Source organism: Pan troglodytes, chromosome 8, assembly GCF_028858775.2.
Source record: "Pan troglodytes isolate AG18354 chromosome 8, NHGRI_mPanTro3-v2.0_pri, whole genome shotgun sequence".
Classification (NCBI taxonomy): domain Eukaryota; kingdom Metazoa; phylum Chordata; class Mammalia; order Primates; family Hominidae; genus Pan; species Pan troglodytes.
Window position 1 is genome coordinate 30,587,161 of NC_072406.2, and position 22,319 is coordinate 30,609,479.

Consider the following 22,319-nt stretch of genomic DNA (forward strand, 5'->3'; position numbering starts at 1 on the left):
AGTAGCACATACAGTAAGCGCGATCTGAGGCTTCATTTAACATCTGGTGTTTTGTTCTGTAGTGCCCCCTCCTCCTGTTGGTTTATATCTAGTATTAGTAGATATATCTCTTTAAAACTTGGTTTCATATTTTGGACTACATCAATTACCCTTACAATTTGTGATCGCTTATTCATTTATACTGCCAGTTTTTCACTTTAGGGATATAATAGATCATCACCACGACTAACCCCACCACCAGCACCCCCACATACTCCTCAGTACTTTTTCTACCTTTTATTTCTATTTTTCTTTTCTGTTTTCGAGGCAGGGTGTCACTCTGTTGCCCAGGCTGGAGTGCAGTGGCATGAATTCAGCTTTTCTTTTACTTGCTGTTCCTTCAGCTTGGCCGCCTCTTCCTCCCCCTGGATGGTTGCTTAGCTCGTCCCTGGAGACACAGCTCAGCGGCTGCTTTTCTCGGGAAGCCCTTCCAACTGCCTCTCCTCCCTTTCACTTTCTCCCTGTGTGTTTCTCCCTGTGTGCCCATGAAATCTTCAACCCCCACCTCCCGGGCTCAGGTGATCCTGTCACCTCACCCTCCTGAGAATAACTGGGACTACAGGTGCATGCCACCGTGCTCAGCTAATTTTTGTATCTTGTGTAGAGATGGGGTCTCACTATGTTGCCCAGGCTGGTCTTGAACTGCTAGGCTCAAGCGATCTGACCGCCTCAGCCTCCCAGAGTGTCAGGATTACAGGCATGAGCCACAATGCCTGGCCTTACTTTTTCAACTTCTATTTGTACTTCACGTTTTACCATTTGGAGCTTCATTTAGCATCTGGTACCTTCTTCTATAGCATCCCTTCTCTTCCAAATATTTATATTCTTTGTTAAAATTTTTTTATTTCAATAGTTTTTGGGGTACAAGTGTTTTTTTGTTACATGGATGAATTGTACAGTGGTGAATTCTGAGATTTTAGTGCACCCATCACCCGAGCAGTGTACATTGTACCTATGTGTAGTTTTTTGATCCCTACCCCTCCTCCCATCTTCCCCTTTCTGAGTCTCTAAAGACCATTATATGCACTCTGTATGCCTCTGCATACTCATAGCTTAGCTCCCATTTATAAGTGAGGATATACAGTTTTTGGTTTTCTACTCCTGTGTTACTTCATTAAGAATAATGGCCGCCAGCTCCATCCAGGTTGCTGCAAAAGACATTATTTTGTTCCTTCTTATGGCTGGGTAGTATTCCATGGTGTATATACACCACATCTTCTTTATCAACTCATTGGATGGGCACTTACGTCAGTTCCACATCTTTGCAATTGTGAATTGTGCTACTATAAACGTGTGTGCATGTGTATTTTTCATATAGACTTCTTTTCCTTTGGCTAGACACCTGATAGTGGGATTGCTGGATTAAATGGTAGATCCACTTTTAGTGGAATCTTCACGCTGTTTTCCATAAAAGCTGTACTAATTTGCATTCCCACCAACAGTGTCTAAGTGTTCCCTTTTCCCCACATCCTCGCCAACATCTGTTGTTTTTGACTTTTTAATAATGGCCATTTTTTTTGCCAGAGTAAGGTGGTATGTCACTGTGGTTTTAATTTGCATTTCCCTGATGATTAGTGGTGTCAAGCATTTTTTCCTATGTTTGTTGGCCATTTGTATATCTTCTTTTGAGAATTGTCTATTCATGTCCTTTGCTCACTTTTTGATGGGATTATTTTTCTCTTGCTGATTTGTTTGAGTTCCTCGTAGATTCTGGATTCTAGCCCTTTGACAGATGCATAGTTTGCAAATATTTTCTCCCATTCTGTGGGTTGTCTATTTACTCTGCTGATTATTCCTTTTATGTTCTTATTAAGGTTACGTGAAAGACTTGCTCAGTGTGATCTGGGGCTCCCTCTTGTGGCAGACAGTGGCCCAAAGCCATTCCCAAACCCCTTTCCTTTCCCTGCCTTCAATACACAGGCACCAAGCGAGACATTTATATTTCTAGACTTCCAGAAGCCAAGGCTGAGCATGTGACACTTATGGCTAAAAAGATTTAGGCAGAAATCTTTGAGTAGGGATTTCCTTTTCAACTACAAAGGCAAAGCCTCATTAGGAAGAAGCCCTTTGCTCTCGTCCTTTTTTTTTCTTCTCAACTGTGATGCAGACTGCCCCAAGGGCTGCCACCTTTGGCCGACATGAGGATGAGAACTAGCCGCTGAGGATGGCTGGAAGTCACCTGAGGATCAGGTAGCTCCCACCCCGAGATGGAGGGTAAGGGAAAGAAAGTCAGGGCAGGTCTTTTGAACCACATTTGTAACATTTATATAAAATAAATTTATTCACAGTGCTGTTTTAAAAGTATTTTAAGCACATCATTTCAAAGTGTGACCGGAATAATGATATACCGATTTGAAAGCAGTTATTTTAGTGAATAAAAGTTTCGTTTTAAGGGGGGGGAAAGGGTGTGACTATAATATAGATTTATTTGGATTTCTGAAAAATATAGCCCGCCTGGGCTATGGTAGAAAAAGCATAAACTGTTAGAACAACAACGCAGAGCCCGCTGGAAAAACAAGGAAAGAATTCAGAAAGCCAGCGTGAGATCCTCTCTGTCCTAAAAACAACCCTGCAGGAAGGCGTCCTGGGTTCAAGTCCCAAGTTGTATACTTACTAACTGTGTGACCTTAGGCAAATCACTGCAATTTCTCTGTGCCTCATGGTCTTCGTTTGGAAAAAAAAAAAAAAAAAGGAATTTGCCCAACAAATAGTCAGTTTCTACTATATGCCATTATTATTCCAGGCACAACAGTAAATGAAACAGACAAACATCTCTGTCCACATGGAGCTCGCTGCCTAGTAGGAGGAGATAGATAAGAACAAGTACTGTGAAATATATGTGGTGTCATATGGTGAAAAGTGGTACAGGAAAAAATAGGGCAAAGAAAGAGGAAGCGGAAAGTAGGGATAGGAGTGGAGGCTGAAGGGAGAGACAGCCGGAAGCCGGAAGCCGAAAACCGGAAGCAAGAAGTAGACTAGGTGGGTATCTGGGGGATGCTCGTGAAAGACCCTTAGTCCAGGAAGAGAACACTGTTGGAGACAAGGCGCCAGAGCATACTATGTTCTAGAAATAACTGGAAGTTCCATGCAGCTGGAACACAGTGAGCAAGTAGAATTGAAAGAGATGAAGTCAGAGAAGCAGTGGGGACCAGATTTTTTAATGACTCACCAGCCTCGGAAAGGACTTCAGCTTTCACTAAGTGAACTGAGGAGTCACTGGAGGAGAGGACAGGATGGAGTTTGTATTTAAAAGGACCACTTAGTGTGCTGTTTTGAGAATAGATTCTGGAAGGGGACACTAGTTCTGAGGCAATTACAACAATCCGGGCAGACAGGAGGAGAAGGTCCTTTTCCACCCCACGCATTTGCCGTGATGTAATGCGTACGAATGTGAATTTCAAGAGACTGCCTGCGTTTATGATACATTATTATTGCCAGTTTATGACCTTTATGCTAAAAACATGCTAGCAGGAAAAAATATAGCCAACAAATGCAGTTGCATATGAGCTCACAGACAATGATAAACACACTTTTCAGCTTTTCAAAGAGTTGACACCAAATTGGTGTCTGATTTAGATCCTGCTTAATGGCTCAAGGAAACAGGTGAGTGAGACCTGTTAAAGCAAACTAAATATGGCCTGAGGACTCCGTACTTCTATATTTGGGTCCTTGTGGACGAACTGTAACCTAGCTTAATAGTCAGACAAGATTGAAAAGCTAACTTAGAAGTATGTGCCTATAACAATAGCTGAGTTTTGGCCAATCCCAGCGGCCATACTTCAACGACTCATAGACTGCTAAGTGTTCAAACTGTGTTCAAATAAGACAAACGGCAACCTGTAACCAACCCAGCTGTTTCTGTACCTCACTGCCAATTTCTATGTGTCACTTCCTTATTTATTTATTTATTTTTTTGTCTATAAATTCACTCTGACAATGAGGCATCCCTGGAGTCTCTCTGAATCTGCCGTGATTCTGGGGGCTGCCCAATTCATGAATCGTTTGTTGCTCAATTAAACTCCTTTAAATTTAATTTGGCTGAAGTTTCTCTATTAACAGACCAATGACAGGTCACATCCCAACTTCTCTGGCTTCTTTATATGACTCAGGAAACTAATGAACATTTTAAATCTGGGGGAAAAAAATAACCTGTACCTTTCCTCAGCAGGACAATAACACATTTTTATATCAGCTTGTTAAACACACGTGACACATCTATATCAAGTTGTTACACACACACCCTTGCTTAAATAATTGTTAAACACCTGTAGTCCAAAAAAATAATCACAGGGCATCACTAATTTATTTGCCAGATTAAAGATGTACGATAGAGCTTTAATATCCAACCGTTGGTAATCAAGGAAATTCCAATTAAAACAAAGAGATACCATTTTCGCCCATCAAGCTAACAAAAATATAAACATAATAATACTTAATGTTCATGATAGACCCCAACTGATCAGAAACAGATGCTGGGTCCATGGTAGGCACTTCCCCAGTGTAGACAGCCACTCAACCAGGTATCCACCTCTGGAGTCCCTGGAAGGAGGGCCAGGGGCTGGGGACAGAGCACCTGGGACTCAGGGATGCAGCCCTCTCAGCACTTTAATAACTGGTATGGCCATCCTGGCTTGAATATCAGCTCTGCCTCACTGTAGCCCCAGTAATCTCTCCAAATTACAGACTTCATCAGGTCATTCACCTGAAAAGCCTTCAGTAGAGTCTCAAAACCTGTGAGATAATGCCTGAATTATTTAGCAAGGAGTGCCCCTTTGTTTTCTAGCCCCCCTATCTACTTTCCCAGCCTCACATTCACCTGTCCTCAACGCATATCCTGGGACCCAGCCATCCCGAGGGATTTTTCAGCTTCACAAACCCATCTTGTTCTTATATCCTTAAGCCTTTAGATGTGGTGCAAATGTCTTCTTCCCTCCTTGCCTGCTCAAGGAATTTCTACTTATCCTTCCAAGACTCAAAACAGGCACTTGTACCTGTTTAGCCTCCCCTGGCTTCTCTCCCCTGGGCTACCCCCTCTTCATGCCTAGACATATCTCAAGGACAGCATTTATGCAGAATGGTCATTACACATGCTGCTTCCCACTCTCTAGATGGGGGACTCCTTGGGAGCAGGGACAGATGCTTTCTTGGGACTATGTCCACAGATTCTGAAACTCCGGCTGACCAGGGCAGAGTCCCAGAAAATCTTCTAAGATTCAACAATTGACGTGCTTTGCTACAAACACTGCAGATCTGGACCTAGCACCTGCCTTCCTAAGGAAAGAAGGATGTTTTTACCCGATCAAATTAGGTACCACCTGCATATTCACCCTGTTGGTACCCAGGCTCTAAGATAAGAGCACAGGTTTCCTGCAGCATAAATATCCACTGAACGGATGAATGAAGCCATTAATAACCTTTTGACTGTGTGCTAGAGTCAGTACTGTGCTGAGAAGAATATTTTCAAAAGAAAAGAAAATCATCTTTTTGAGTGAGTTGGGATAGAATCTTTGGATATAAATTCATTCTTTTCTTAGGGGACTTGCTCTTAATGAAACTCAGGGTGAATGAGGCGGATGTGCTTATTCCCTGGACCTTCCTGAAAGTACAGTGCAATCCCACAAATACAGCCTGCACGCAGCAGGAATGAAGGGTGAACCTGTGTCTGTAGGTGTTGGGAGGACACACACACACACGGGAAAGGGAAACTGAGTTGGTTAACTGCAACTTGGGTAAAGTAAATAATGAGGCCTCAGTGCGTGTTCACTGGCATGGTTTATGGTTTCTCTTGTGACTTTCTGGAGAGGGCAACTTTCTGGAGGTGGCCACCAGAACACCAGCTTCCGCCTTTAAGGCTGGGCACAGACTCTCCGACCCACCCACACAGATTGGGGCAGCTCCAAGCTCCCAGATTCGGCAAGGACTCCCATGCTGAGAAAGCTCTCCAGGTTATTTTCAAAAATGGCCTGGGGCCTAAATTACACTCAGGGGGATGCCAGCCCCCTGGAAAGCCCCCTGAAGCTGACCATGCGTGGCTTATTCTGCATTCCTTGTTGCTGCTGCATATCTGAATTCATTAAGTTTGACTTCGTAATCTGAAGAGATTCAAAGATCTGAGCTGGTCTCTTGCCTCTCAGTATGGTACGTGGCTTCTAGGCCAAATTCTATCACTTCCAGGTCTCCCCAAGGTCCTCTGTCCCCAAAAGCCTGTCATATGTGCTCACCTCCTTCTTCCAAGTCCCCTAAATGTCCAGAAAGCTTTATCTCCATTTCCTGTGAGACACACTGCAGCTTATCTCTGTTTCACCATCTGGAGCCTAATTCCCTTGAGGGCAAAGACCATGAGGAACACAGCCTTCAGCTTTGTGGCCTGGGACAAGTTACTGACCTCTCTGTGTTTTGGCTTCTCCTTTGGTAAAATGAGAATATTACCAGTTCTACATAATAACGTTGTGGTGAGAATTAAATGAAATCATACTAAGCTGCTGAAACCTGGCACTTAGGAACAGTTGAATAATTGCTAAACTTCCTTGGTTCTATTCAGCTTGACACAAAGCCCCATAGATCACAGGGACTCCCATTTGGGTGACTATTCTCTATCTTAAACAAACAGCATTTCAGCCCTGACTTGAACTGCTTATAAAATGGGGGGTTGGGGGGGGGTGGGGGGCAGGCAATACAAGAACTCTGAATATTAATGGAGAATTTTGCCCATTGTGTCTGTGTCTCACCTCAAGATATTTTTTATAACAATGTGGATTCCCTAACGAGACTTCTTAAAAGTTGATGCACTTCAAAAAGTTACATCCTCTTATATCCCAACAACAAAATTACTTCTGTGAAAGTTGATTATGTGAATTGGGTGATTCTTGCCATACCCAAATAAATCAGAGTCTAGGGACCAGCGAAGGGAAAAGCATTCTGCACATAGCACCTGTTTCAAAAATTATCCACAAACCCAGCTACTAAAACAATGTGCTGTAACCCTAAGATGAGTTTTACTTAGCAGCTGCTGGAATCACTTGCTGCGACTCTAAGACTAGTTTTACTTACCACTGTCACTCACCAGTCAGAGCTTGCCAGCTCCCAAAACCTTCTATCGTGCCAATGAGCTTTCTTTCAAAACTATACATAACACTTCTCTTACTGATAAAACTCCAATATTGTTTGGCTGTGTCCCCACCCACATCTCATCTTTAATTCCCACATGTTGTGGGAGGGTCCCTGGGGGGGGAGGTAATTGAATCATGGGAGCAGGTCTTTCATGTGCTATTCTCATGCTAGTGAGTAAGTCTCACTAGATCTGATGGTTTGTTTTTGTTTTTGTTTTTTTATACTGTAAGTTTTAGGGTACATGTGCACAACGTGCAGGTTTGTTACATATGTATACATGTGCCATGTTGGTGTGCTGCACCCATTAACTCGTCATTTAGCATTAGGTATCTCTCCTAATGCTATCCCACCCCCCTCCCCCCACCCCACAACAGTCCCCGGTGTGTGATGTTCCCCTTCCTGTGTCCAAGTGTTCTCATTGTTCAATTCCCACCTATGAGTGAGAACATGCAGTGTTTGGTTTTTTGTCCTTGCGATAGTTTGCTGAGAATGATGGTTTCCAGCTTCATCCATGTCCCTACAAAGGACATGAACTCATCATTTTTTATGGCTGCATAGTATTCCATGGTGTATATGTGCCACATTTTCTTAATCCAGTCTATCATTGTTGGACATTTGGGTTGGTTCCAAGTCTTTGCTGTTGTGAATAGTATCTGATGGTTTTATAAAGGGTAGTTTTCCTGCACAAGCCCTCTTCCCTTGTCTGCCACCCTGTGAGATATGCCTTTTACCTTCCACCACGATTGTGGGGCCTTTCCAGCCACGTGCGACTGTGAGTACATTAAACTTCTTTCTTTTGTAAATTGCTCAGTCTCGGGTATGTCTTTATCAGCAGCATGAAAACTAACTAATACAAACTCCCAACCTTCTCTTTGTTCTTCAGGCATACCCAAGAACACTCCATCTGTGTGTATGCCCCAAATTGCAATTCTATGATTCCCAAATAAAACGTTTCACTTACAGATTCATTTCTCTCTCTCTCTCTCTCATACGTATTTCACATATATTTCAGACAGGGTCTTGCTCTGTTGCCTCAGGCTGGAGTGCAGTGGCGCAATCACAGCTCAATGCAGCCTTGAACTCCTGGACTCAAGCAATTCTTCTGCCTCAACCTGCCAAGTAGTTGGGACTACACATGTGCCATCACACTCAGGTAATTTTATTTTATTTTTTAATTTTTAGTTTATAGAGACATGGTCTCACTATGTTGCTCAGGCTAGTCATGAACTCCTGGCCTCAAGAAATCCTCTTGGCTTGGCCTCCCAAAGTGCTGGGATTACAGGTGTAAGCCACCATGCCTGGACAATCTCTATATTTTATTTTGATTTCAGCATACTTGGTGTCAGAAGTGGGGTCTGAAGCAGACTCACCTTGGAGAGATCAACAACAGGCCCTGGAACTATGGCTTGTGGTACCCACATTCAGGCCCCTTGGACCCCGTTTCCTTCCTTCCTTCCTTCCTTCCTTCCTTCCTTCCTTCCTTCCTTCCTTCTTTCTCTCTCTCTTTCTCTTTCTCTTTCTCTCTTCCCTTCCTTCCCTTCCTTCCCTTCCCTCCCTTCCCTCCCTTTCTCTCTTTCTCTCTTCCTTTCTTCCTTTCTTTCTTCTGTCACCCAGGCTGGAGTGCAGTGGCCCAATCTTGGCTCACTGCAATCTCTGCCCCCTGGGTTCAGGCGATTCTTCTGCCTCAGCCTCCTGAGTAGCTGGGACTACAGGTGGGCACCACCATGCCCAGCTAATTTTTGTATTTTTAGTAGAGATGGGGTTTCACCATATTGGCCAGGCCGATCTCGAACTCCTGACTTCGTGATTCATCCACCTCAGCCTCCCAAAGTGCTGGGAATACAGGTGTGAGCCACCATGCCTGGCCATGCCCCCCTGTTTCTGTAGGTTGCCTCTTTTACTGCCTGTTGAGTCTCTCTTGGACTAAACTCTCTTTTTATTTTATTTTACTGAGCTTGATTTTATTTGGGAATTGGTTATGAGAGGTCTTTCCCTCTCCTGGTTATGAGATCTCCTGTTTAGAAAGGGGTTTTTCCCCTCCTGGTTACAGGGACTTTTCCCCACTGGAGAAGAGTTATCATCTTTCTTGATAAGTATGTACTTTAGACTCCAATTCATTTGCACACTTAAGAGTTTAATTTGGCTTTTGTGTATTCGGCATTAAACCGAATCACCTAGATAAATTTATTTACAAATGGGCTCTCAAAGTTCAAAGGCATGCCAATATAGCTCCCAGCTCTGGGACCCCAGCTGGTAACATATACAAACATTATGGAGATTATTCAAAGAGTCTGTTTTTCTGAAAGCTAAACTAAAAAAAAAAAATGACACCTATAAAATCATACAGTCCAAATAGGACACATATCTCAATTGGTATCTGAAGGCTCCAAAACACATTCAGGACTCAAAGACTGCCTCTGAGCTAGCTGAGACTTTCCGGTCCAAAGCCTTTCCCCTCCCTTCCTACACCTCCTCCTCTTTATCTTTCTCTAAGCTAAGCTCTCTTTTTCCAAAACTCCTCAGCTATTCTGTCATACTGACTATTTAAGTAAAGACACTTGGAAACCAGAAGATAACAAAGAAAATCATTTTGACCTTTGCGGTATTTATTAAAAGCAAAAGATTAAATTCCCATGTAAAAGACACTTCCTCTGTACTAAAAGGAAAGGCAAACTCTCATCTTTGAGGAAAAGGGATGAAGACCAAGAGAATATTGCACAGACCTTGTTAGAATAACTCTTACCTTTTGAGCCTCTTCACATAATTCAGTCACATTTTCAGAGTTAACAATTCTTTTTCAATCCAGTGTGTTGGTCACTGACTCAAACTGCTTTACCCAAAATGTGCTTCACAGCCTCCATAAGATGACATATTATGGCAAATAAAAAACACAAACCACCTTCCAAACTACAGCTTTTTACAGTTTTACAGTTTCTACTTAATTTCAAGTTGAAAATGCTATCTTCTTCATTTAAAATGATAATTTCACTTCTTCCTCTTCCAGCTTTTCAGATTCATATCTCAAGTGTTTAGGTATTCAGCTTTTTACACATCTCACTACATGTGATTTACAGGTCATGCATTATTACTTTCTGTGCTTCTTCCCTCTCTCTTTTTTTTTTTTTTTGGAGATGGGGATGGAGCCTCTCTCTGTCGCCCAGACTGGAGTGCAGTGGTGCAATCTTGGCTCACTGCAACCTCCGCCTTCCATGTTCAAGTGATTCTTGTGCCTCAGCCTCCCAAGTAGCTGGAATTAGAGGCACCCACCATCACATCCTGCTAATTTTTGTATTTATAGTAGAGGCAGGGTTTTGCCATGCTGGCCAGGCTGGTCTAAAACTCCTGACCTCAGGTGATCCACCCGCCTCGGCCTCAGCAAAGTGCTGGGATTACAGGCGTGAGCCACCATGTCCAGCATATGTTTAACTTTTTAAGAAACTGCCAAACTCTTTTCCAAAGTAGCTGCACTTGGACCTCCATGAATGTCTGATTTGGTGCCAGCAATCTCTAAGCTTCATCTCCCCACCGTGTCTGTGGCCTCCTGCACAATCCTAACAAGGCTCACTTTACCCCCACTTCCCACGTGTCAATTTAGAGACTCCCAGGCCAACGGCATGTGAAGAAGAGGAATCACTACAAGGCATGCTGAGGCTATCTCCCAGGAGGAAATGGCTCGTTAGAAATCATTAGAGCAATAAAATATCTATGCAGCTGTTCCTACAAAGTTCATGAACACAAATGGAGGTATTTTCAATTGTACAACAAAGATTCAACACTCCCTAGAACTATGTGGATCTTCCAACGAGGAAAGGAAGATCTTAAATAAACTCCCAGTGCCAACAATCTTAAATCGGATGCCAGCTCTGGCTTCACTCCATTACAGCAATTTGAATGGGGTATAACTATGGGATTCAGGATGACAGTGCCTACGGCTTTTATAATCATAAGCAATAGGAAATTACTCCACAACTCCTGGAGGCAAAGGGATACTGATTTTTAGTCAGTTTTGTAATAGTTTCTCAACTCAATAGTTTCTCGAATGTATTTTTTTTTTTTTTCAGACAGAGTCTCACTCTGTCACTCAGGCTGGAGTGCAGTGGCGTGATCTCAGCTCACTGCACCTCCGCCTCCCGGGCTCAAGCGATTCTCCTGCCTCAGCCTCCCAAGTAGCTGGGATTACAGGCGCCCGCCACCATACCCTGCTAATTTTTGTATTTTTAGTAGAGACGAGGTTTCACCATGTTGGCCAGGATGGTCTCGAACTCCTGACCTCAAGTGATTCACCTGCCCCGGCCTCCCAAAGTGCTGGGATTACAGGTGTGAGCCACCGCGCCCAGCCTCAAATGTAATTTGTAATAGTTTCTCAAATGTTAAACTTTGCCTCAAGGTCTTAGGGCTATCCATACATTCATAAGGAGTAGACAAAACTCCTGTGCACTACACCGGCTATGCACTCTCCCTGTTCTAAAACTTCTTATCCTCCTCTAACCCTACCCCAGGACTTCCTGCCTATGTGAGTAATAAACCCTTCTGTGATCCCACTAAAGAACCACTGTCAGGAGCTTCGGCAGTAGAAGCTAACCTTGGGAGGAAGCCTTCTCCATGTCACGGTGGCATTGCTACAAAAGTCATTATAAAAGGCATGGAGTTGTATCTTACTGGGGTTTTGGTTTGCATTTCCCTAATGATTAATGATGTAGAACATTTTGTCACATGCTTATTAGCCATCTGTCTATCTTCTTTGCTGAAGATAGGTCTTCACATCTGCCCATTTTTAAACTGGGGTTGTCTTCTTGTTAATTGAGTTGCGAGAGTTCATTACATATTCTGGATACAAGTCTTTTATTGGATGTGTGATATACAAATATCTTCTCTCAGTGGATGGCTTATGTTTTTATATTCTTAATGGTGTCTGTTGAAGCACAAACTTTTTTTTAATTTAGGAAAAATATAATTTGTCAAATTTTTCTTTTATTGATTATGCTTTTGGTGCCACATCTAAGAATGCTACCTGATCCAAGGTTCTAAAATTTTTCTTGTATGTTTTCTTTTGGACATTTTCTGTCTGTAGCTTTTGTCTGTGATCCATGTGGAAACCATTCTTCTGTGTATAGTGTAAGGTAAGCATCTAAATTATCTTTATTTATTTATTTATTTATTTATTTGAGATGGAGTCTCGCTCGTTTCCCAGGCTGGAGTGCAATGGCGCGAGCTCAGCTGACTGCAACCTCCACCTCCCAGGTACAAGCGATTCTCCTGTCTCAGCCTCCCAAGTAGCTCGGATGACAGGCATGCGCCACCACGCCTGGCTAATTGTTTTGTATTTAGTAGAGACAGGGTTTCACCATGTTAGGCTGCTCACGAACTCCTGACCTCCGGTGATCCACCTGCCTCAGCCTCCCAAAGTCCTGGGATTACAGGCGTGCACCACCGCACTCGGCCCCTGGATCTAAACTTATCTTTTTGCTTATAGAGATCCCATTGTGCCAGCACCATTTGTTGAAAACTATCCTCGCTCCACCATCTGGAAGTCCCACCCTCTAAATTTGTTAATTAATTTAATTAAGTTTCATTTGAAAGAATCTGTCAAACTCAATAAAATTACATTTATTAAAAAGACTTATCTGAAAGTTCCACATTTGAAATTGGCCCTAAACACAAGCTCTAATTTTTATTGTTTTTATAGTAAAGACGATATAAAACAATTTTTTTTTTTTTTTTTTTTTTGAGATGGAGTCTTGCTCTGTCACCCAGGCTGGAGTGCAGTGGTGTGATCTGGGCTCACTGCAACCTCCACCTCCCAGGTTCAAGCGATTCTCTTGCCTCAGCCTCCCAGGTAGCTGGGATTACAGGTGCCTGCCACCACGCCTGGCTAATTTTTGTATTTTTAGTAGAGATGGGGTTTCCTCATGTTGGCCAGGCTGGTTTCAAACTCCTGACCTCGTGATCCACCTGCCTCGGCCTCCCGAAGTGCTGGGATTACAGGCGTGGGCCACTGCACCCGGCCAAAACAATCTTTTAAAATGTTATATGTGTCTCATTCTGCCAAAACACACTCTTAAGGAAAATGGAAGAAACCTTATACAGTGGGCAATGTTTGATAAATGCAATATTTTCCACATTGTTACAGCTTTTTCCAAGAAACCAGCCCAAGAAACCAATGTTACTACTCACATATGTGAGTAGTGATATACGACAAAATCAAAAAATTTATGTGAACACTTTTTAGCTTAGAATGTGCCATTTTTCTTCAAAAGGATTGTCTAGCAGCAGCCCAGCATAAACCTGAGTAACATTAATTTCTGCCTTGGAGATGCATTTTTTAAAATCATTATTTTTCTAAAGTTACATTTCTATACAAAGTTTCCATTGATCTGTAGCTTTTCAAAGAGTGTTCAAAATCCTACAGAAGCGAGTGCTAGCATTGACTGAAGAGATATGTGATCATTAATCTCCAAATTGTTTATTTGAAAAAATTCTCCTAAGTACAAATATCATAAGACTTTATACCAGCTTATTATTCAAATTCTTTGTTAATATACAGTCTGCCTTTAAGAAATAATTATAGATATGGGTTTTCAACTCTGCAGGTTTAAATCATCCTCTTCCAATTAGAAAATGTTATTTTATATGCTTACACATAAGCACACAACTATAAACTCAGGCTATTTTGTCACGTAAATCTCACTGTCTATCCATCCTGTAATACAACATGGTAAAGTGCACCTCCAAAAACCTAGACAAGGCAACGAAACTCAAATCCCAAAAAGCTGCTGTTCTAGATTATAAATGGGGTACAGTGGTGAAAAAGATAGACAAGGCTTCAACTTCCCAGAACTACAATCTATTGCATGTATAATGTTCCCTAGATATAGGAAGCATAAATACTTTGGTATACCCAAAGTGAACATGGTGTGTTGGATGGACTCCCAGCTCAAAAACACAAAAATATGCCCACAACTTAATGTGCAAACAGTAAAGCAACATTGGCAAATATAAATATGTAGGATATAGGTGTCCTCCTGAAATAGCAAAGTACCAACAATATTATAAAATACGTATTATAGACTTAGAAGATACCTGGCAAACACCAGGTTTTGGAATCACACATTTATTTTATAGAGTTAGGAAATAAGGGGATATAATCTCAAAAAAAGAATATATGGAATCCAAATGCAGCTTCTAAAGACAGCATTCCAACAGAGGTTCCAGCAACCAGCGAGAGACTTTAATCATTTGCAAAATTAATGGTCTCTTTACAACCTCAATTTCTTGGAATGCTGCATTTAAAAATTATACGGTAGAGAATTTCGGTGTATTTTACAATAACAACAATAACTAGCAAGATAACAAAAATTGTTTTACAATAACTGCAAAAGCACAGGTTGTGCCCTATAAAATTATCTTTAGAAATAATTATGCCCATGGATATGAATGTTCCCCAGAATTAATGACTGATTATCTACAGCATGTACAAATCATTCTTAGTACTTGGTGAAAAATCATAATAAATTTGTTTAAATCTGAGGACATAGAAAAGATGGGCTTTGCTGTGCTGGACAAGCTAAACTCCTAAGTGTATGTAGATAAATGTACTACAGCAATGATCATCTTCCTAATGGCAAAGGAAGCTATAAAACAAGGCATCGGGGAATAAATGAGCACCTTTCTCATGTTTACCAAACCATCCGTGGCTTTTTAAAGGGCTTCTCTTTTTGCCCTGCAAATGAGAGATTACAGAACCCTCGCACCCTTAGATCACAGAACAGCTGAAGACTACTGACTCTAAAAGGAATCGCTGCACCTTGCAAAAGAGGGGATATATTTCTTTCCTTTTCTTCCTTTCATATCCCTTCTGCTGTAACCAAGCCTCTGGTCTCATTATTTCCAGCGTTAGCACCTAATAGGCCAAAATGTCTGTGTTTCTCTATAACCACCCCTCCAAAGATATCCTTCCTGCCTCCTCTGGGCAGTCAGGTTTTTTTTCTTCTTTCACATTTATGCTAATGCCTGTTGCCTTAAAGGAAATGTCTAATAAGGAGACACTGAATTAATACACGAGACCAGACAACGCTACCCAACTAAGGAAGTCTTGATTTTTGTTGCAGGGAAACCACCTTTGCTTTGACATATGTGTGTAAACGGTATTGTCTGTCGAACGTTGCCTCGTGAGTCATAAAAAGAAACATCCCAGCCTCTTTGTTAAGAGAAGTGCTGTCAAGTAAGTAGTAGAGTTATATGAGTGAGACAGAAAATAAAATTCCACCTCCAACAACCTCTGAAATGGGAGGTGGGTCATTCAGACACCATTTCTTCATGAACTGCTGCCCCGTTCCTCTACCCAGTCCACAGAGGAAAGGCAATAGCAGGGCATTTCCTTGTGTCCTTCAAGCTCTCCCTGGCTCTCCTGTGCACGTGAAAAGACACCCATAGAAGCTCGGGGTGACTGCAGCCCATACTCTGTAGCCCTCTACCTGGGTCAGCTGCCCCGGACAATTGCACCTGATAGCTTTTCCAGAGCAGAGCAGCCAGAGAGGTGACAGAGAATGAAAGCACTGAAAAATGTCAACCTGGGAAGCAAATGTGAAACCCATTTCCAAACAGGGAAGGCAAAGAGAAAAGCAAGTCACATCAGAACAGAGATGGGGGAGAAACCCCTCTGAGTCTTAAAAGAGAAGGGTTGCAATTAAGATGGAATTAGGAAGTAGAAAAAGAAGCAGAATGCAAGATTTAAGCCCATTTCAAAGCTTTTCAGAAACCAGACTCAAGGCAGCTTTAAAGCATTCTGAATTTTTAAAATCAGAACACATATTCGTATCATTACTTCAAAAAGCAAAGACACAACAGTGAAAAACCTTTTATTGCTCTTGGAAGTAAAATCTAATAGCCTTCATCTATTTGGAGCATGAGGTAGAAAGGAAAGGGGTAAAAGGGTAAAAATCAAGTGTTCTAGAGTTAGGTTTAGTTTTCTTTTTTCAAGCTCTAGTTCACACTCATCTTGAATTTTCTGAAGCCTGTAGTTATGATCCCATTGTGAACATATACAACAAAAAATGTCAAATAAAACATTATTACAACTTTCAATATAAGACAGCAGAGAGTAAACAGTGCCTGATTTTCTCTCTTCCAGACTATTTACATTCTTACGAACAGACACAAGTCTACACAAAATGACAAGCGCACATTTCGGTGGCAACAGATCAGCTGCTTCAGAAATTTATCTGGCTTGGGGAAGAGATATTATTAACAAAAGCAAATATGGAACCACTCTGAGGAATTACCAGCAGCTGATGTAAATTTTCACCTCAGAAACAGACCAGGTCCAGGGAGAAAAAAACTAGAGAGGTTTTGATTCTCCTCCCACCGTCTGCCTTTCTTTTCCAAAGAATAGAGAGCCTGCCCCAACTGGAAAATCAGGTAGCTTCTCCCACACAGGAAGGGATCTGCTGCCTGAGGCAGAAAGGGCTGCTTGGGTGCCTCTGTCCCCAGTGCCCCTTCATTTCTCTCTTCCTACATCCTCTTGAGATTACATGTTGATTACATTATATTCTATTGTATCGTACTACATAATACAGCAACACTGAAAGAATGAAAGGAAACGGGAAAGGGAGTGAATTGGCCTTTGTACCCTGAGGATAGGAAGAGGGTGGTGGATACTGGGACAGCCTGGTGGACCCAGCCCTCCCAGGGTTATTAGATGACATTTGTCACATACCATTCCTGGCAGCAGCGGCAGGTCAGGGTGACCAGGATCACCTAGGAATGCATGTACTTCTGACAGTCATGAAACCAAGGCATGAGAGCAAGAGATAGTTTTGGGGTCTGGTATCCAAAAATTCAAATTAGTAAATTTCATGTTATGTGTATTTTATCACAATTAAAAAAAAAAAACTCAAACTTTAAACATTCAGAGATTTGTTTAAGGGGTATATGGCTCTGGTATCCATAATGCTGTAAAAAGGGAAATCTTTTAGTCCCTGAGGTGGACAGCAGCAAGTCCTAAGTCCTCCAATCTGATAAGCATAGTGGGACAGAGGACTCCTCACTTGAGGACATCTAGGTCGAAAACAAACAAAAAAAATCACAAAACTTATGAAAATATTCTATAATGTAGGAGGAGGCTCTTGCTCTTAAAATGCAGAGAAAAATCATACTTTTGAAAAACAGTTAACTACAAGAAACAGGAAATCTTTAGAAAACATTCCCTTGGTGGACTCAATGAAATATAAGAAAACACAAAATAACAAATGGAAAGTGAGATGTAAAAGGCTACTTAAATGCTTTCTGAGATGTAAACTGATACGGTAAGGTTCAGGCTGAGAGAAGAAAATAATTGTAAAGAATAAAAATGTAACCAATTTACTGTTTTTGATAGAGCACAACAGAGAAGTGACACTTCGGAAAAGTAATTCAGTAACATGGAAGACAAATTTGAGAAGCCATCCCAGAAACCAGAGGAAAAAGACAAAGCCAAAATCTGATAGAGAAATAAAGTTATTAACTTGGGGAGGGGATGGTGAAGAAAAGGCAGAATAAGAACCATGCGAGACAGAAAACAAAGATTCACTTCACAAAATAGAGGAAAAATGTCTACAAAGCTTTAAGAATAAAAAGAAAAAAAGGGCTGGGCGCGGTGGCTCATGCCTGTAATCCTAACACTTTGGGAGGCTCCAGCGGGTGAATCACCTGAGGTCAGGAGTTCAAGACTGGCCTGGTCTCTACCAAAAATCAAAAAAAAAAAAAAAAAAAAATTAGCTGAGCATGGTGGTGGCTGCTGCCTGTAATCCCAGCTACTTGGGAGGCTGAGGCAGGACAATTGCTAGAACCCTGGGGGCAGAGGTTGCAGTGAGCCAAGATAGCCCCATTACCGACTCTGTCTCAAAAAAAAAAAAGAAAAGAAAAGAGAAAAAATAATAAAGCTGTGATCAAATAACAGAATCCATGTATGAAAAATAAGAATTGTGGCCGGGAGCAGTAGCCCATGCCTGTAATCCCAGCACTTTCGGAGGCCGAGGGGGCTGGATCACGAGGTCAGGAGTTGGAGACCACCTTGGCCAACATAGTGAAACCCCATCTTTACTAAAAATTAGTAAATCCCATCTTTATAAAAATTAGCTAGGTGCAGTTGTGTGGGCCTGTAATCCCAGTTCCTGAGGAGGCGGAGGCAGGAGAATCACTGGAACCCAGGAGGCGGAGGTTGCAGTGAGCTAAGATTGCGCCACTGCTCTCCAGCCTGGGCAACGAGAGCAAAATTCCGTCTCAAAAGAAAAAAACAAAAAGAATTATGTCCTTAAAATACAATAAAAGCTTTCATGAACTACCAAAAAAAAAGTGCCCTCAAATATCTAAAGTTTCGTGACTATAATCCATATTCCAATGCTAAAAATATTAGACTTATGCAAATAAATACTAAGCTTATGACCAAGAAAGAAATAAAGAACAAAGAACTGAAGAAATGAGGAAGGGATCATTTAAAATGATAAATTCCAAGCAATGAAAAGATAATCTAAATAGTACCAGGTTGTTAAGCAGTAACTCAATTCAAATCAAAAAATAATTTTCATAGGAAAAAGTGTATAATAAAATAATAATTACTAACTAAAAAGTCCACCCCTTTGCCACATGACCCCAAAAACTATGTAGATTAATTTAACTAATATTAAAATTAAAAAAAAAATTTTTTTGAGATAGAGTCTCACTCTGTCGTCCAGGATAGAGTGCAGTGGAGCGATCTTGGCGAGATCATGTTCAAGTGATTCTCGTGCCTCAACCTCCTGAGTAGCTGGGATTACAGACACCCGCCACCACATCTGGCTAATTTTTGTATTTTTAGTAGAGACAAGAGTTTGACCATGTTGGCTGGGCCGGTCTCAAACTCCTGACCTCAAGTGATCTGCCTGCCTTGGCCTCCCAAAGTGCTGGGATTATAGGTGTGAGCCACTGTGCCTGGACTAGTTTGAGGCCAGTTTTTTTTTTTTTGAGGCCTAGTTTGAGGCGCCCAGCCCTTTTTTTCTTTTTATTCTTAAAAAGAATAAAAACTAGGCCAGGCACAGTTTTAATTAGCCTTACCAATTAGCAAGTAGAGGCCAAAGTCCTTCTGCAGAGGAAAAGGACCACAGGAAAGGGAGAGAAAGGCCTTTAAGATAAATAGCAGGTGAACCTCTATAGGAAAACAGAGACATGAAGGTGAGGTCCCCCGTCTCTGGTAAACTCATGGTTCAATCATCACAGATGGGCCAATGAAACAGACACCAACTAACCAGGACATTCAAAGAATAACAGCAGTTGCTGTCCAGGACGTCACGGCCAGCCACACAATCCCAAATCATCACCATAGATGTTTAAAGCCAAAGTGGACAGCTGCCACCAAAAGGTGCCAAATCATAGCCAAGACATGGATGTTCCCATGGAACTCCAAATTAGCTAGTTACACAAGCTTGTGCAGGCCGTTTCATTAATCTCCCAATAATTCAACTCCTCATTTCTAATGATTGGATATTTGGGTACTCACTTATGGCATTATGGCAGGGTTTTTATTGTTGTTGTTGTTTTTGAGACGGAGTCTCGCTCTGTCACCCAGGCTGGAGTACAGTGGTGCAATCTCGGCTCACTGCAAGCTCCGCCTCCTGGGTTTACTCCATTCTCCCACCTCAGCCTCCCTAGTAGCTGGGACTACAGGTGCCCGCCACCACGCCAGGCTAATTTTTTGTATTTTTTTTTTTTTTTTTTAGTAGAGACAGGGTTTCACCATTCACAGGATGGTCTCAATCTCCTCACCTTGTGATCCACCCACCTCGGCCTCCGAAAGTGCTGGGATTACAGGTGTGAGCCACTGCGCCTGGCTGGCAGGGTTTTATTGAGCTTCTTTCATAATCAAAATGAAATTAATATTATTTAAGAAAATAATATTTTAGAATAAAATATTCAAAGTCTTCACCTAAATGACTCTGAAGATAAACAAAAAGTTCTAAAATGTAATTATAAAGTTTAGAATGTATTTTAAAAATCTAAACATTATATATAGAAACTGAAGAAATGAGTCCAAAGCTGCATTCAATGGAAAAGTCATAGTATTAAATATTTTTGTTACAAAAAAGAGGAAAAATAACATAAATAAATCAAGTATTCATTTCAAGATATTAAGTTGAAAAAATAGAATATTTTAAAAGATAAAAGTACCACAAAGGAAATAGAACATGAAAATATATATAAATTGAGAAATAAATCCAAGAGCTGGTTATTTAAAGAACAAGAAAGCCAATGAAAAACTTTGACAAAGCTTATTAGCAAGAGAAAGGATCCATTGTAATGGGGTGATATTTTGAAAACTACTAGTTTATTTTCTCTGTTGTCTTTCTGAGTATATGACCTTACCCTAGCCCACTTGAAACATCTTTGCAGGGAGGAAGAAGAGATTAAGACTTTTTCCTGAAAGAATGCAAAAAGAGAAGATAAGGTAATAATCCACTTTAGACAAGTAAAATAGAATTTTTTGCAGCCTCAAGAGAATATATTCCAAATTCTTTTCATTCTCCCACTTTAGCACATTAACCATCTTACCTGGAAGACACAGCTCCTTGAATTTTCCCAATCCTTTGCCTCTAGTCCCCACAATTTATCATTAAGGCTTGAGCTTGAGTTAGACCTGGAGGTTTGCATCAGGGCAAATAGAATATGAAACAGGGAAGCCTGCAAATTTCTGGAACTGAGTCAGTAGGAGCAGAAGAGCAAAAAAGAGGAAAGTTTTGGCTCAGAGAGGGAGAAAGATGGGGGCAATAAAAAGCTAGTGACAAGAGTAATAACGAGGACAAAAAAGCTTTGCTTCCTCCTCCAATCAGGATTTTGAAATAGATCACTTCTTGGGCAGCACTCCATTCTGAGATAACTAAGAGTAGGGTGACATCTACTTGCTGGAGCAAGTAGAGGGAGGCCATGATATTTAGTTTTCTGAACCAATTTTGGTTCTTATATGTTTAGATGAGGCCCAGAAATAGGTGAGAGGTGGCTGTGGAGCTAGCTAGCAACAGCTGAGTGAGTAGCATCATAGCAAATGTCGCAGAGAGACAACCCAAGATAGGATCAGAAGAGAATCTTTGCTAGATCCCTGAAAGGTACATCAGTAGGATCTCAGGTGAGGACAAGACTAGCCAGGAGCAACAGCAGGTGCAACAACTGAGGGAAAAGAAAGAGCCACAAGCTGCAGATCTTATCATTGGCTCTCAACAGAGTGCCTGGACACCGGATGGAAAAGGATCAACATCACCCTGTAGATTAGAAGGAAAAGATACCATAATCATGAGTTTCAACTCTTGACTGCTGCGTCACCTAAGGCCCCCTCCCTAATATACCTGAATGTCATCTTTTTCTTTTTTTCTTTTGAGACAGAGCCTTGGCCTGCCACCCAGGCTGGAGTGCAGTGTCATGATCTTGGCTCACTGCAACCTCCCCTTCGTTGGTTCAAGCGATTCTCACCTCTCAGCCTCCTGAGTAGCTGGGACTACAGGTGCACACACTCACACCCAGCTAATTTTTGTATCCTTTAGTAGAGACAAGGTTTCATCATGTTGGTCAGGCTAGTCTCGAACTCCTAACTTCAAGTGATCCACTCACCTCTGCCTCCCAAAGTGCTGGGATTACAGGCGTGAGCCTCCGTGCTCGGCCTACTTGGATAGCATCTTAAAATGAGATGAGATGGTAGGAGCAATCCGAGAGCCTGGGCATTTTTCCTCAGAAAGAACAAATATTGCCAGAAAGAGTCTCTTCAATTGTCACCTCTAAGCTTTTGCCTGGATTGAATATTTGAACACACACACACACAGACACACACACACACCATCTTTCCCAGCACCTATGGCAGGCAACACAGTGGGAGATTAAACGTGTGGGATTCTGGATTCTCCTGGCCTGGGTTTCACTCCGGGCTCCACGATGTGTTAACTCTGTGACTATGGGCAATTTACTTCATCTTGTTGCTTCGATTTGCCCGTCTGTAAAAATTAGAATAACAATAGTTTGTCTTAGTATTTCTTAAGGATTCAATGAATTAAATGTAAAGTGCTTATTCCCAACAGCAAAGTCATGGAATCAACCTAAGTGTCCCTCAATAGAGGACTGGATAAAGAAAATGTGGCATATGTGTACCACATACTACAACTTAGCCATAAAAAAAG

The 22,319-nt window shown here is 41.6% G+C and overlaps 1 protein-coding gene and 1 long non-coding RNA gene across 3 annotated transcripts in view; one reads left to right on the forward strand and one right to left on the reverse strand.

Moving 5' to 3' along the window:
- ST8SIA6 (ST8 alpha-N-acetyl-neuraminide alpha-2,8-sialyltransferase 6) overlaps window positions 1–22,319 on the reverse strand; it is a 146,348-nt gene that overhangs the window by 120,833 nt on the left and 3,196 nt on the right.
- LOC134807135 (uncharacterized) lies at window positions 8,167–16,254 on the forward strand. Its single transcript, XR_010146811.1, has 3 exons — window positions 8,167–8,302; window positions 12,221–12,269; window positions 15,258–16,254. It is a non-coding gene; the product is annotated as an uncharacterized LOC134807135 (long non-coding RNA).